A 16,746-nucleotide genomic window follows, 5' to 3' on the forward strand; every position below is an offset into this window, starting at 1 on the left:
TTGATTCCGGTTTGTGGCGGCGCTGATGTTATCGCTTGTGTCGTGGCCACGTCGCGCGATGAAGCCGTAGTCGTCTCCACTGCAGCTATTCTTCCTTTTAGCTGTCCGATGGCGTGAATCGCTCTGTCGTCGTATTGGATGGTCTCCATGCATTCCGACTCGAACGTCTCTTCTGGGATAGAAGCCTCTAACTCCTCGTTGATTTTTCGCAGTTCATTGTTATTGCATTCTAGTCGGTACAACAGAGTTGTCAGGGTCTCGACGCTGGCATCCCGTCTCTGGACTGGTGTTGCGACCTCCTTGATCAGGACTGTATTTTGTCCCCGCCGCGCTCTCCTCTTCACTTTAAGTTTCTCCATGGTTCTCGGTCACTTCACCGTTGTCTTCGTTGAGGCTTTTCCTAGGGGCAGCCGGTACGATGTCGTCCGCTCACACACAATGATGAAAGGCTCACAAGAAACTTTGATCTAATTCCCGGGTTTCGGCACCAATATGTGAGATAACTTTTGAGCTTGGGTTCGACATTAGACAAAAGTAAAGAGACAACTACGTTTTTAGAGGAAAACAAAACAGATGACTATATTGCACACGAATACATGGCACGTCCGAAAGGGACGGGGTACAAAAAAGCTTCTGGCTTGCGTCGCCGACTTGAAACGCTTGGCCGCCGTCTTCCTCCTTTCCCGGTCACTGCCGGCGCTCGCCTCCTCAGCTCCGACAGCCCTGCGCCGGCGCCGCGGTCTCACAATTTATGAGCGCGGCTGTTTACAGAGCGGCGTTGGTGAGTAGCCTTCGTGGAAAGCGCTCCCGTTGCTCCCCACGACCGGGAACGCCCTTTTCATGTTCGACGCTTCCTGTCGGCTTCGCTTCTTCTGAGAAGGTCGCTGCTGGCTGGAAAGACGGAGGCCTGCAGCCGTTACATTTGTCTGTTTCACAACATGGCTAGCTTCCAGGAAATGGTTGATGCTTCAACGCCAAGCAAGCAACAAGAATAGCAAAGTACGCCAGTCAGGAAACTTTGAAGTATTTCAACAAGAACTGGGGCAATATTCCTCTCATGAGGGTGCGACATCTCCGTGACCGCGAATTCAGTGGTGGAAATAACACCACTAACCGCGTGGAATCGCATAATAGAAAGATAAAATACAACTTAACTTCAGCAACAAAACTGCATGAGGCCCTTGGAAACATTTTGAACATGGCTGACTCCCTGCCCCAAGAGGCACGGCACAAAATTATTCTGCTTCAGACAAGTGAGTTTTATAACTACAATAGCACTGATGACATAGAGCACTCCTGTACCAAACGTCTGACGCTATATGCATGTAAACTAAATTATGATACCTAAACTAAGATATGATAATAAAAGAGCTTCTGAACGCAAGACAGAGCCAATCGAAGGTCAGAAAGATCTCTGAAAACAAGTACAGAGTTACTTCACCAGCAAGTGACACCGTGCACAGTGTATCATTGCAGCACCACCGGTGCAGCTGCGTCACCTTCTCAAGAATGGGACTGCTAGCTGTGCCGTCATTTTCTGGCACTATGTCTGCAATACAAAATGGAACCAGAAATTGACAAGGCTGTATCGTTTAAGTCGTTTCAAATTGGTTTTTGAAGTCAGGTGGACAACTGGACGCAATCCCTGAAGACACAGATGACATACAAGCTTGGTCGCTACCTGAGCAGCCGGCTGCAAAAATAAATTGAAGCCAGCCATACAATTTTGCAATGCGCACCTTCAAGGAACTTGCAGACAACTTGGCAGACTGTCAACCAGATGTGTTTGCACGACGACTTGCTTTTCTTGAAAATGTGACTGCCTAGCTGAGGGGCGAGGAAGTTACATATACAGGTTCAAATGAAGAATAATGCCACTTCAGTGAACTTTCAGAGCGTGGCCCATCCACACGTTGCATCACAAGTAGCCTCCAGCTTAAGCTAGACGTGGGTCGTGAGTCCGCGAGCTCAACAGCGAACGAACCAACCAAGAGAAAACCACGAAAGCGGCTCGTCCTGTACGTTGAATCTTCCAGTCGTAAATACTCGTGGGCGACCGCCGAAAAGAGTGCTACAAATGCGCATGGACAAACAATAATGGGCACCAGATCATCCAATGCCATTCAAGCAGCTCTCCAAAAGATCTCAACACCAGAGTAAGACTCCCATGCTACTCAGTGCCAGGAACATATGTGCATTGAAGTGTATATATGCTTTCGTTACTTTCCAATGCCTCTGACTATCATTGCCGGTGATGCAGCCTGTAGCCGGGCTGTAAGTGGTGACAGCTTCCTTGAGGAAGGTGACTTGGAAGTGCGTCCTGAGCTTCTTGTGCCTTAACGACATCGAGAAGTTTTTCACGCCCGATGAGTGGCTTCTGCTAACCTCATCACGTATGTTTTATCTGCTTTTGTTGAGTGCAGCTTCTTCTACGTTCACAAATTATTTCTCTCAGCAGTTGCAGAAAAAGAAAAAAACTACATCTGGTTTTGCAGACTATGCAAAGTAAAAGACGACGGAGACCTCAAAATGATCTCATGTGATGAATGAGTTGAAAGTGCCATCAAAGTGCCTGATATACAACTCTTGTACAGGCCGTGTGCAGGAGTCACAAAAAGGGATATCAATAAGCGATGGTTCTGTCGACAGTGCACTGGGAACTGATATCTTTTGTAGGTAAACTATCCCATTCAGCTGATTACCAGATCCATTTAGCTGGCAATTTTTATTATTAAGCAAGTGAGCAAAGTGATTTATGATGCTCTTTGCATGTTTTTCTCCAGCCCGAAAGACACAAGCACCCTAGTCCTTTCAGATGTGCTGAACTTCCGCACATCTGAAAGTCTTTGTATGACAAACTATTCTGGGTTGGGTGTGAAAATTATTTTAGCCCAGACTGCCAACAAGTTCATTCCTCTAAACTTTGCAAGAGATAAAGCAACACATAGGTAATAGATATTTCAATCTTATGTGCAAATTAAATGTATATCATATGTGATTTTGGCACGTTGACCAGTAATAAGATACAGGCGTCTGAACAGTCATTACCTGGAGGCATGAAGCAAGGTGCATGGCAACATAAAAACAATTGGCTTCAAATAAGCCTGTTACGAAAACAATTATTACAAGAGCTTATACACCAATATTATGAATTTAGGTAGAAACCACAGCCCATAGAAGATTAGTTAAGACACAGATCAGCGCTTATCTGTCTTATGTTTTACAGGCCTAATCTTCATTTGTGCGCTGTAAATTTACTGCCTTATCTCCACTTAATTTCGATGCTGAGCTAAAATGTGAAACGAAATAAGGCGTTATGCAACAAAATCCATGATCTCCGGACAGTCTCACCAACTCAGCTTACTAGGCTGAATGACGTAGCGTTTTCAGTTGGTCGATCATGTGTTTTTAAGAGATCCCCAACTTCTACGGAAGAGGGCAAAACGTCGAAACAGCGAAGCATAGTCATGAGTTTTCAGACACATATATGTTCGCATGTGTCGGCGCTACGTTGACACTTCTCCAAATCCAACACCTTTGGGAATCGTACGTGCGTAGCAGACGATGCTCAATATTTGTGATCGCAAGCATACAAGAGCTTCCAAAGTCAAGCTGAATGCACGCGCAACGGGTGACCCCTAAAGAAAGATAAACTATACAGACCTTACTAAATACAGCCGAAACAAAACCATCGAGCTCTCAGCGCGTTCTCCTGGAAAATGCGTGAAAAGCTGCACCGCCATAAAGAGGACAGAAAAACTAAGCTAAGCAGCTAGCAAGTGGCTAAGTCAAGACAGGTCAAGCCTAGCCAAGCCAAAGCGTTGCAGATTGCGTAGAGCGGTTTCCGGTTTGCCGCATTGATCAAAACGATATGCAATCTCCAAGCAAGAATAAAATGTTGTCCAAGAACTTATTTATAACTCGACAAGGAAAATGCGCCTACGGAATCAAAACGTCTGCGGCGAAACAAAATAAAACCAGCAGGCATGAATCTACGACACGTGCACAGATTATAACAAATGCACGATTCTGGCAGCAGCGGACCAACAAAAACGTAAGCCACAACAACGAAGAAATTTCTTGCGATGTGCGCGGAAACCACATGGGCTGTTTGGTTAATATTGACCGTCATTGTTCTATCATCGCATAACGAAAACAGTTCGGAAATATGGCCTTAAAATGAATAATAAAAAATTGGAACAGTTTCATCACCACAATAAAACGTTAATATACAGTGACAAGCAGACGAAACCGGAAACAAATTTAAAGAACATGGACTTGCTTAATAAAGCAGTAACGACCACAAATGAAGCAAAATATGTATTTTCCTTCCTCAGACATTTCAGGCAATAACAAACACATTACTGCCTGAAACATCAGCTTCTCTGTACGAATTGTTGCTGTCATGCACCAAAGCGCAGAAAGCCCACAGCAACTAGCCGTGCCGCTCGTAACTAGACTTCCTGCCGAGTTCAGCGCGGCGGCGTTGTCTCTGTCCTATTGAATTGTGTGTCCTCCGTAAAGTGTAAAACGTTCTCACCACCTCGGCGCGTCTCTTTTGTGTCCGGACTTCGAAGCTGTACCTGGGTTATGTTAAAACGCAAAATTCTCCCCCTTCTCTGCCTCCTGGCGTGGCTTGCTGGAGTCGTCAATGCACCATTAAGTCACCTTCGTCCAATCAGCCACATACTTTTTGTGCGCGCTTTGAAAGTTTGCACGGGCTATTTTGTGCTGCGGTGGCGCGCAACAAGTGGGTCTCTGGCGACATGGACAACAAGAGTGAACCGCGAGAGAACGACAAGTGGATGGAGCCCGAGTCGGCGGAGCCTGCAGGCGGCCATGTCCAAGCTCCGTGCCCAGGTGACCTTGGCCGTGGCCAACATCCCGTCGTTGGTGATCATGCTTCTGTGCGTGCTTCTGTTCGTCTTTTTCGTGATCATTGTCGCCCTCTCGGTCAAGGTCAAGGCACACTCGGGAGCCGGGGGGCCCGAAGCGCGCTGCCTGACTGCGTCCTGTTTGTGCTCTGCGGGCCGTGTTGGAAGGCCTTGAGGTGGGCGCCGCCGCGCCCTGCGACGACCCGTACGCGTTCGCTTGCCTTCGCCGAGCCGAGAAAGGTGCAGCAACGGCGTTGCAGCGCCAGTCGCACCACGCTGTACGGAACCTGATAGACCTGGAGGACGGCGACCAGCAGTCGGTCGAGGCGATGCTCTTCTATGAGACGTGCATGGAGCCGCGCAGCCTAAGCCAGGACGCGTTAGCGCTACTTAACTACCGACTGCGGAAAGTGGGCGGATGGGAGCTGATCAGTTCCTCCTTGTGGTCGCTGCAGAGCTGGGACCGCGACACGGCGCTCGAGAAGCTGCAACTCGACCTCGGAGTGCGCCTCTTCGAAATAGGAGTCGCTGACCGCACCATCCGGATTCATTTCCGGCTTTGGAAAAGAGTGTTTTTTTTTTCAATCCAGCAGCTAGAGGGGCGGCGGTGTCCCATTCGCCTGAGCCTTCGTCAACAACGGGAACCTAGTGGAAAGTGACCGCTATCGTCGGTTATCAGCGATCACCTAGCATCACTTTGGTCAAGCTCGCCGAGGATGACAAGACTCGACCGCCAGCCAATCATTTTCAGCCAAGAAAGTTCATGTGACACCAAGGAAATTTATATATGCGAGAGACATGTGGGATTCGGAGCCGGCACATTGGTCGACATAAGGCTTACAGCACTCTTGTTACTGCAGGTTTGTGCTTACTTTCCTTTGCATGTTTTTAAACCATTATGCACATTGCCGGCTCCTCCCCTGATGGCGTGTGCTTCAAATCGCAGCATAACACGCGCAAGGCCGCGCCTAAGATGTTCGCATTGGTTTGGGAATCGTGTGCTTTATTTATTTCGTCTTATTGCGATTGCTTACGGGTGACGTAGAGGTTAACCCCGGTCCTCTTAATACAGCTGAAATATATTTGTTGCAAAAGCTACAGCAAGTTGAAGCAATATTGATAAGTAAACCGGACAGTATTGAGACAAGGTTTTCTACACAGGCTGAAATAAAAGAGGTCAGTGATAAACTAAGCTTAACTCAAGAACGGATTGAAGATATTAACAAACTGGTAACTCATCACGCTGATATATTTATACACCCCACGCAGCATGTGAAGACTTTGCAAAGCAAGATTAGTGACCTGGAAAATCGAAACCGTAGGCAGAATCTTGTCTTCTATGGAGTAGACGACAAAACTGCCTCTGAAACGTGGGAGGAATCAGAGGTTTTGATAAAAAAATTTGCGAAACAAATCTACAGATTGAACCAAAGTATATAGAAAGAGCATACCGAGTCGGCCGTTACGATGAGAAGACAAAACGATCACTTATTGCAAGGTTTGCATCATACAAAAGGCAGCAGAGCATCTTGCTAAAAGCTAGGAAATTCAACCATACACAGTATAGTGTAGTTTAAGACTACTCAGCAGAGACCCGTAAGGTGCGGAAGCAACTATGGGAATATTGCAAAGAAAAAGCGAATGATAAAGACAAGGTGAAGCTCAGCTATGACAAGCTTACCGTTAACAATCGGGCCTTGGTGTGGGACGCAAAGGAACAAAAGGTTGTGCCTGTCAAAAAGGCATGCCACCGTAATGAAAACCTCAAATATATACGCCGTGGTCTTGTTGCTTCAATTGGTAATTGCCGAAGCGTAGTGAGCAAAGCTGACGAATAGGCTGGACTTACAGAATCAGCAAAGGCTGACATTATTTTCGGCACAGAATCTTGGTTGGAGCCAGATATTGCTGAAAGTGAAGTGTTCCCGAAGGAATAAGCCGTTCATCGCAAAGATAGACCACGATTAGGCGGGGGCATTTTCCTGCCTGTACATACAGCTCTGTCATCATCAACATTAAATTTTGACCATGATGATATCGAATTTGTCTGATGCAGAGTGGTCTTATCTGATACGACCAGACTAATTGTGGGGTCGGTTTATCGCCCACCGAATTTAGATTTTAGAGCAATAAAGTCGAGGATGCTATTTTGCTAACCACCGGGGGCCAGAAAGGGATCGTCAAGAGGCGCGCGGGGGCGTCCATTGCCCCTACAACAGAAGCCGAAGCGGCTGCGGGGTAAGCTGGCGCCTTAATCCCCCACTGTGATGGGAGCTTGAATCGGTCAGCGAATGAGACAGGCCTCGTCGGCGGCTGGTCCGACGGGTTAGTAACGAAGATGCGTGGGAGCGAACATCTTCGCGAGTTCTCACACGGTCAGTTTCCCCTAAACCAAAAAAAAAAAAAAAAGAAAAACTGCCGTTTATCGCGGCCTTACAAAGTCCTTGTGCGACATCGTTTCCGAGACATCTGTTCACACCTTGCTGCTTGGTGGTGACTTTATTCTTTCCGATGTGCTCTGGCACGATGGCTCATTAGGGGTGTAAAACGTGAGGAAATTTGGAAGGTTGAAAAAAAAAAACAACAAAAAATTGTTTTTTTTCCTTAACATTTTGAAAAAATATCAGTTATTTGTAGTTATCAAGAAGTATAGCAGCAATAAAACTCCAAACAGTCTTTTTTTCGAGCAGAGTGCTGCTCGTCGTGAAAATATCGCGCCGCTTTTAGGTGGTTATAAAAAGACAAATGACACTTTTCTTGGTTCTAGAAGATTGCTGCCATGTGTGTTGCAGCCTCCACTATTGCGTGTCAAAAGAAGTGGTCAAATTTGGTCTGTGTGCACATCTGGTGCAGGAATAGGCCCAGGGGACATAGAGTGAAGAAGCTGTGTTCATAGATTCCAACATGCAGCCTAAAGTGTCTAGTTTGATGAGCGGCGCTTGAAATGAGACGAGCAGCACTTCGCAGTATTGGAGGTAGGCAAAGTTCTGTGTTTGTTTCCGTGCCTCCCTTTCCTTATGCGTTCTTTTTTTTTTTTCGTCTCATACATAATTCACTTGCGATTTGCTTTTTTTTTTTCTGGCGAAATCTTATGCGGAGTTCGATCTATATCTGAATTTTCTGTAGAATCAGTCACGCGGCAGTAAGGTCTGATCACGTTTCCGTGTTCTGACCTTCCTGGTACTAGTCTAGTATTTCTACATTTATATTCGAATGTGCTTTTGATATTCCTGAGTTATTTTGTACTGTTCGAGGTTTATCTCATGTTTGCTTACATCTCGCCACCATATCTACATGCAACAATTATGTACGTTCATTGTATCTTTATATATGCTTACTCTTTCTCGTGCCTTTATTTTTCTCGTACAAATGTTAACATGCAGTTCAAAGTTTACCATATGTATCCCCAAATAATGCGTAAATAAATACCGGACATTTCTGCAGTTTGAGCTATACTCTAGTGCATTAATTAATTTAAAGTTAACAACATTTCTCGGTAGTACAGTAAGCCTTCTGACAAAAATATGCTACTTTGCTTGTGTTCTCATTTCGCTCTAGTGAATACAATACATGCACGTGAACTGCTAGTTATGTTCATTTCTTATAATGTTTAATAGACAGATTAAAATTCATCGCATATTTAATTACATCATTGGCATACCGAGGCGCTCTAGAACTGGCGATGTGTTTGTGCTCGCTTCTTCCTAGACTGTTATAATCTCTTGATGTTGAGTTTCAGACCTTTCTTTCTTCCAATTCGATTTGTACGCATTCAAGGTTTATCATGCTGTTTTTAAAGGGGTTAGGACACCGTGTTCTGAGGATTTATAAGCATGTTGTGAGTTTTCTCTGTATGGGAGGTCGCCCACAGCTCAAATCTGCACACAACAAACCTTTTATATATATTTTAACTCAGCTCCAAAAATGCCTGAAATGCTATTTCGCCCGATAGAGGCACATTGTTAGCGCCGTTTATATAATGACGCATGAAGCTCAGAAATGTATCAGTGAATACTACTGAAGTCAGATCACAGTAACGTGACGTACTATCATTTCGAGTAGAGTTCTGCCCGTGGTCGTTCGACTTAATCTTTCCAGCTGCGAAACTCTGACAGCCTCCGCGGCAAGGATTTGGGCCAGTAGACGACTAAACAGGAAAATTCACCTAATTTGGACCCCTTCACGCACGTCCGTTCCTGGCAACGAAGCGGCGCACGAGTTAGCCCGAGCTCTCTACTTCCGAGTAACTCAGGAGATGCCCGACTGCCGGAACATGGAAGAGCGTCTGCAAAATTCTACGGAGATTCATCAAAAGGTTAAGCAGACCACTGGTGCCAACACCGGGTAAAAGTCTAAACAATAGGGAGGCAGTCGCATGGCGGCGCCTGCAAGCTGGGAACTTTGTAAACCCGGTTTGGGCATATTATGTCCAAATGGACGATAGGAGAAACTATAAATGCAAGCACTGTGGGGAGAGAGGGACCCTGGACCATATAATCTTGCTAGCCATGTGCCATGTGCTAGCTCCTTTGGGGTTAAAACAAATAAAAATTGTAGAGAAGCCTCGGAAGCCCTGCTGCGGAGCGAGGTGCCTGCTCCACAGCGACAAGCCATCCGCCTGGCGGATGAAGCCGCGAAGACCCAAGACCTCTTTGCCTCCTTCTGATCGCGGAGGTCTCGGCTCCCGTCCCTTAGGCCTGCGTGCCTGGGGCGGGGATTGGAGGCCTCCTTATCTGGTGGAAAAATAAAGTTATCACATCACAGCACGTGACGTACTATCAAAGGCGCTACGACGCGCGACAACTGCCAGCTGCTGCACTTATGGTCGATGACTTGATCGGCCTCCGCTGGTGGACCGGCATTGGCCCCCGAACAAAACCATCTCACAAATGAGACTTCAGTCTGACTAGATTTTCTTTGTACTTTATTGGAAATACAAATAAACAAATCAAGACCATTTCATATGCTCGCGTTTCCACACTTAGCGGAAGAGGGAAAAATGCAGTATTTCGGCATCTGAAGTTGTTTTAATAGGCTAAGCATTTATCACGAACGTTCTGAAGTAAGCCTTATTTGTGCAACCAAACTAAATGACAATAGATCAATTACATTCTTTCTGCAGCCTTTTCAGTGTTCTTTCCTATTTAAAGTAGCCATTTATCAATTAGAAATTGTTTTTGAAGGGAATCTTACTTTGTGGCTTTTTTTTTTCGGCCTTCCATGCTTCGGGAAAAAAACGAGAGAAAACAAATTTTTTCCAAAATTTCATGGTTTTTTTCCCCGAGCCCTCCCATCTCTATGGCTCATGCGTGGGCGGAGTTCATGGTCGTGTTAACTCTGAAATTAAAAATATAGCTGATGCGTTTGAATTGTTGCAATATGTAGATGAACCAACCCGTGATAACAATATCTTGGATCTCTTGTTCTCCAATTCATCTAATCTTGTTACTTTTGTGAACGTGATTCCGGGTATATGTGACCACCTTGCTGTCGTCACAAATATCAATTCTGAAGTGCACCGCCGGAAAGCGTGTGCAGAAAGAACGCTTATTCCAGCATGTCCGAAAAGCTAGTTCTCCACTTGCCTGTGTTTGAATGCTTGTCTGAAGAATGTGATGTGCATGAGTTGTTGTTTATGTTTAAAAAAACTCTACTCGAACTGACAGATATGTTTGCACCGAATATGAAATCCTCAAGGTTAAAAAAGAAGAAGAAAACCATGGGTGATCGCACGAATCCTAACGCTTATTCGAAAGAGAAGGTGTGCGCTCCAAGAATTCAAGAAAACAAAATCGCTTCATCTTTCCTAAGCTGAACGATAACAGGAAAGAAAACCCCAAGTTAATTTGGAAGTATATTCGAGGGTGTGGATCTGAAACAATCAGTGAATTAGTTCACAGTGGTAAGGTCCTCAATGATGATGAGAGTAAAAGCAAGGTCTCAATAACTATTTTCCCTTTGTCTATTTACACAAACACGACTTGAGTTCTGTACCACGTGTGAGCAATGTCCCTGCGATGCAACCGCTAGAAATTAGTGTAGGCGGTATTCAGCGACTGCTGGAAAACGTTGATGAAAGTAAAGCTATAGGGCTCGACGGTATTTCACCTCGTGCTTTGAAACGATGCTCGGTACCAATTCTCGTTACCTATATTCGATTTATACGACATCTTTACCAGATGGCACATTACCGGATGACTGGAAAATTGTTTTAAAAGAACTTGTAGACGGGCTAGATGGTTTTAAGCTTCAGACGGCATTCTTAGCGCAGAAAAACACACGCGCACGAGAGAAGAGGAAGAACACAAGACAGGCGCTGTCCCGTGTTCTTCCTCTTCTCTCGTGTGCGTGTGTTTTTCTGCGCTAAGAATGCCGTCTGAAGACTGGAAAATTGCATATGTCGTTCCTGCTCACAAGGATGGTCCCAAAAAAGATGCCAGCAATTATAGACCCAAATACCATGTAAATACCTTGAACATATTTTCTATACAGCGATAATGAGGCACATAACAAATTGTTATTTAGAGAACAGGACGGATTCCGCAAGGGTCCTGCACAACCCAATTGGTCGTATTTTATAACCACTTGGCATCAGGTGTCGATGAAGGAGGACAGATTAACTGCATTTTGTTTATTTCAAAAAGCCTTTGATACAGTTTCACATTAACCCCTTGTTAACATGCTGCGAGTAAAAAACTAACTATTCTGTACTAAAATGGATATCAGATTACTTGTCTCAGCGGCGACGGTGGGTTTTATTAAATGGGAAGAGCTCAGGGTAGGCCAATGTTACGTCAGGCGTTCCGTAAGGCTCGGGTTTGGGACCACTCTTGTTCTTGGTTAATACAAACATCTCTGAAGGCATTGTATCCTCAGTACGCTGTTATTTGCGTTCGACATGGTTGTGTATCGGACAATTCTCATCGATCATTATATTTTATGTTTGCAAACAGATTTATCACGAATTCAGCACTGGTGTGCCACTTGGAGGATGAATTTAGATGTCAAAATGTGCGTTCATGTCTGTTTTATCAAAACGAAAAAGCCCATTGATTCTCGGTATATGATTAATAACGACCTAATACGTAAGGAAGCTGCATGTAAGTATTTAGGAGTACCGCTGTGATCGTATTGTTCATTGAATGCGCATGTTGACGACTTGGTACGTAGGGCTAGTAGGGTACTAAATTTTATTCAAAGGAATTTGAGATGTTCTCATAAGGATCTAAAAAATACGGCCTATGTGAGTTGCGTAAGACCTGTTTTGAATTATGGATGTGGTTTTGGGACCCTCATCGAGCACACTGAAAAAATTCAAAACCGCGCAGCCAGATTCGTCTTGGGACAATTCAGAAGAAATGACAGTTGAAGTGCCATGAAGGATGAACTCAAATGGAAAGTGCTTGCCTCCCGCCGAAGAAAATCAAGGCTTAAACTGTTATTTATGATTTACCATAATAACACCGGCACTAACAAAGACGCCTATTTTAATGAGCTACACTATGTCTCCAGGCGCATAGACCACACGTTTAAAATTCGAAAATATCATCCCCGCACAGGTGCTTACGCAAATTCCTTCTTTGTTACATCTATTAGAGAGTGGAATCGCTTAACTGAAATGCAAGTATGCTGTGTGGATGAAGACGTCTTTTTTTTTTCTCTGTAAACCCCCTGCTGTACCGCCTTTAAGCGCTGCGGGGTAATCCCTTAATAAGGGATACTTTCTCTGCGTGCATTTTGTCTAGCCAAATAGTTTCCTACCAGTACTGCTTAGGGCAGGCTCTAGGCGACAATAACACCAAACTAAATCTAACGCCTCAACCAAATCTAACGCCTGAAAAATAGAATAAAGTTAGTTTCAATGAAGGCATCAGAAAACTCACCTTACACTTGAGACGTCCAGCGCGGTCATCGTGAGTGTGATGCTCTTAGATTATCGTGCAACTGCAAATTGGCGTCCTGGAAATATCCACAATCTCCAGCCGCTCACATTTCGACACTACGGCTAGGAGCACGTAATCCAGGAAACCGTTTTCACACGCACACCACATTCAACAAAAGTCATAGTTCCACAGCAGAGCAGCACTTTACTCTATTGCAAGTTCCGAGAGTCTACATTCGGGCAGCCACCTTGCAAATGTCAAATGTGAAAGCGACGCTATCTTCCACCGCTTTCGGCCAAAATCCCGAGTTGCGCCGTCTGCGGAAGCCTCCCGAACGCAGAGGGCGCGTCTTGACCGATGAGTTCAAGAATCTAGACAGAGTGGCATGTCACTATTGCGACAACCCCTATATGCACACTGTCCGCACCATTCAATCGTAAAGTGCATGCTCCTACTTTCTGGATACGTCCACAGAACACAAACGCAAAGGCCTCATAATAAAAGCTTTCAAAAATGATGTCTGGATCGGCTGCAGAAAGCGGTGATGGTGGTGGATCGCTTGGGGTGTTTTGTGGGGAGGAGACACCTGGTCGTGACATATGTTGGCATCACTGTTGGCGACCAGGGGGCCCCTGGCTGAGGATGCTGAGAAGCGAGGGGGGACGCGAAACGTGTTGACGCGACGAAAACATGTGGTGGGGCACAGTCCCAATGACGAGTCCCAAAGCAAGGTAACCCGTGGGGCCTGGCACAGCGACGCTTGTTGCAAGCGTGGCTCCTCGGCGAGCACGGGTGGGCTTTCTCAATGGGCGTCACGACTCCGGGAAGAAGCCGGGACGGTCTGGTGAGCGCCAGGAAGGGCCTGAAACGACGTCCGGGTGGGACGCGGGAGGACTGCGGCGACGAAGTAAGCCGGAAGTAGGAGAGGACCGTTGATGGAGAAGCAGAGCGTCATCTGAAGCTAGACACCGCTGTTGCCGACGGAGCATCTAGATTCCTTCCAGGTGGGAAGTGCAGCAAGAAGAGCAGCGCGAGGAATCGGTAAGAGGCGCTGACCACAGCGAGCGACGTTGGAAATGGGGCAGCTGACCGAAGACAGTCAACAGGCTGGGCGGCGTGCGGCACATACTACCGAGCATCGCGCCTCAAACCGCCAAACGCTGAGATGCGACTAACCTTGGACTGACTACCTGTGAGCACTACCGCCACCTCCGCTCCGACCAAAATGGACTCTTCCAGACGCGCCTCTGGCCACTGAGCGTACCGATATCTAGTCACGTTGCCCGTTCTCATGACGTCAGTCAGAGCACCGTTCCCAAAAACGGCGCACCTGCAGCAACAGCGCCGGCTGCGCGGAGTCTCTGGCGTAGGTTGGCGTCGGCTACTTCGGTGGCTCTCCTCTTCGAAGCGGTACAGTAAGGATATAAATGGGTAATGTTCGTGTCCGTCTTGAACAAACACGAGGGTTTTTCAGAGCTCAAAGTGTTTCTGGAGATCATGCCAGTCAAATGTCTAGGATATGGACGAATGTAAGCCCATTATGTTTGGAAGTGCGAACACGCTCGTATAGCATCGTTGACAGCAAACGTTCTTTTATTTTCCAGCTTATAACTTTGTTCTGAGGGAGAAGAAGCACGCCAAGGAGCCCATTAACTCGGAGATGGGGCTTGTGTTTCACTGATTTCATAACTTTGGCAGTAATTGTTTATGAACGGCAATAATTTATCATCGGTCGTCAGTAGATTTATGAGTAAGCCCCATCAGAACAATTTATTTGTGCCTATTATGGCCAGGCATTCTGGAGTCACATATTTCGGGTGTCCCGACTGCTCTATAGCCAAGCACCATTAGCAGGTGACGTGGCTCCATACACTTGAAGTCACTAACTACAAACACTGTGTACATAAATTAGAACTAATTTATTAATGCCGAAGCAACTTCTATGTCCCCAGTAAAATAATATGAATTCTTCAAGGAATGAATAATTGGAGCCACATACCACACTATTTAAATTGCCATCTGTATTGATGTATAAATGCATGGACACACTAATGGCGTTGTATGTTTGGTTTTACTTTTATAGCACGAAATGCCAATGATCGTCCTCAACTCGGAACACTTCTTTTTAAGTTTTTGCAGTTTCCAGCAGTTGTATTCGCGTTTATATATTTGCTTTAGGGCGTTTCATATGCATTTGAAAAGGGGTGATATTTTCCAAAACGATTGCTCACGGCAGAAAGCGGCCGCCTCTCACTCTTCTGGGGAGCCTGGAGAGTTGCTGGAGAGCCTTGAAAAACTACGTCTATGGTTTCCGCCTTTGTTAAAATTCCGAATCGTCCCTTTTGTTGTGATTTTATTTTGCGGCTGCTATTGAGCCCAAATCGTCAGAACTCATGAAGGTGTACTTTCGACAAAATTTACAGTGCACATTTTTCAGCGTTCTTTGCTTACAATGAAATTTTGCTGGCCAATTTTGACACCTATAAGGCACATTTTATGTGTCCAAAAATCCGGCCACGAACCGTGACAATCACGTCTTTTGGTTACAGTGGCTGTAGGCTCTGTGCAATGCCCGAGCACTAATTGGTCGTCGGCGTGTTTGATGTGGTAAGATTACGCAATAGGTTCGAATGAAAGTGCGGGTGTCACGTGACACCTTCATTCGAGGTGGCGATTGGCGAGTTCAGGAGGTTTCGACACTACGCCTAATTGTATGCAGACGTGAATAGCCAGAGTCAACGCTTCCGAGCGTCAGTCTCATTGCATGAAGGAATCAAAGCCGCGTGTGTCAATCGAAGTGTAAAATATTCAAGTTTACAGAGACAGAGAGAATAGAATAGGAAGGCAGGATGGTTAACTAGGCGATGATCAGTAGGCAACCCTACACATGGGGAGGAGAACACAAGGAGAGAAAGAAAAGAAAGCGCGCCAAGGAAAGGAGCCTATCACATGTCCAGAGATCTATAGTAAAAGGGGGTAGAGAGAGCACACTTAGAGTCTTGAACTCAACCCAGAGTCCTTTAAAAACTTGAGGAGCGCCTTCTCACTGCTTTCCTTTGTGATGACGGCATCGTCCAAGAGCCCAGAATCTTAGCTTGTGTAAGAGGGCGAGAATGCAAGCGGCGGAATGTAGTAGCCAGGAGGGCATACGCTCACGCTCAAACTGAGGGCAGTCACAAAGCATGTGCGCAGTCGTTTCAACACACCCGCACTGCTCACACGATGGAGAGTCTGCCATTCCGATGAGATGGGAATAGACGTTTGTAAAGGCCCCAATACAATCCGACGTAACACACGCGCGCGCGCTCGTCGGCCTCCGCGACGTTACGTCGGTGAAAAACAGAGGTCTATACTCCAACGTCACGGCGTGATGGACGTAGCGAGCGCGAGCAGACGCGGCCCAACGTCGCCGACGCGGCCCAACGTCGCCGACGCGCAAATAGAATCTCGCCTATTTCTCGCCGACCACTTCTGCCGCGTCGGCCACGTATCCCAGCATTCCTCAGACGAAGTGAAGATGGCGGCCTGCTATGTAGACAGCGACCGCGCGCACGTTTCAGACACTTTTGCGGAAAAGCTGCTAGAAGGCATTCGAGGGCAGCCCTGCGTCTATGATAGCAAGCGGATTGACTACAGAGACATTCAGAGAAAAAAACGAAATTCCTGGGATGCAGTTTGTCAGCAGTGCTGCCGGGCACAGCTGTGAGTTCTTCCCTGCAGTGCGTGTGCCATACCCATTTTATTACAGTGCTCTAGGAGGTGTAACGATGGTGTTCTTTCACTTACCTGCAGTACATTCAGTGGAAGAATAGCAGAAACTGCGGAAGCCTCGCATTGAGTTATGACCGGTACACGCCGGAATCGAAGGCCGTACTCGATTTGATCACACGGAACGTCAGCGGCTCAACAACCAGGGAACTCGCGAAATTGACGGAATTCAACAGCAACTGCGGCCGACAGAGAAAGTGACCCTCATTACTGTGTAATCT

This window comes from Amblyomma maculatum, chromosome 2 (assembly GCF_055883805.1).
Source record: "Amblyomma maculatum isolate TAMU_Amacu chromosome 2, ASM5588380v1, whole genome shotgun sequence".
NCBI lineage: Eukaryota > Metazoa > Arthropoda > Arachnida > Ixodida > Ixodidae > Amblyomma > Amblyomma maculatum.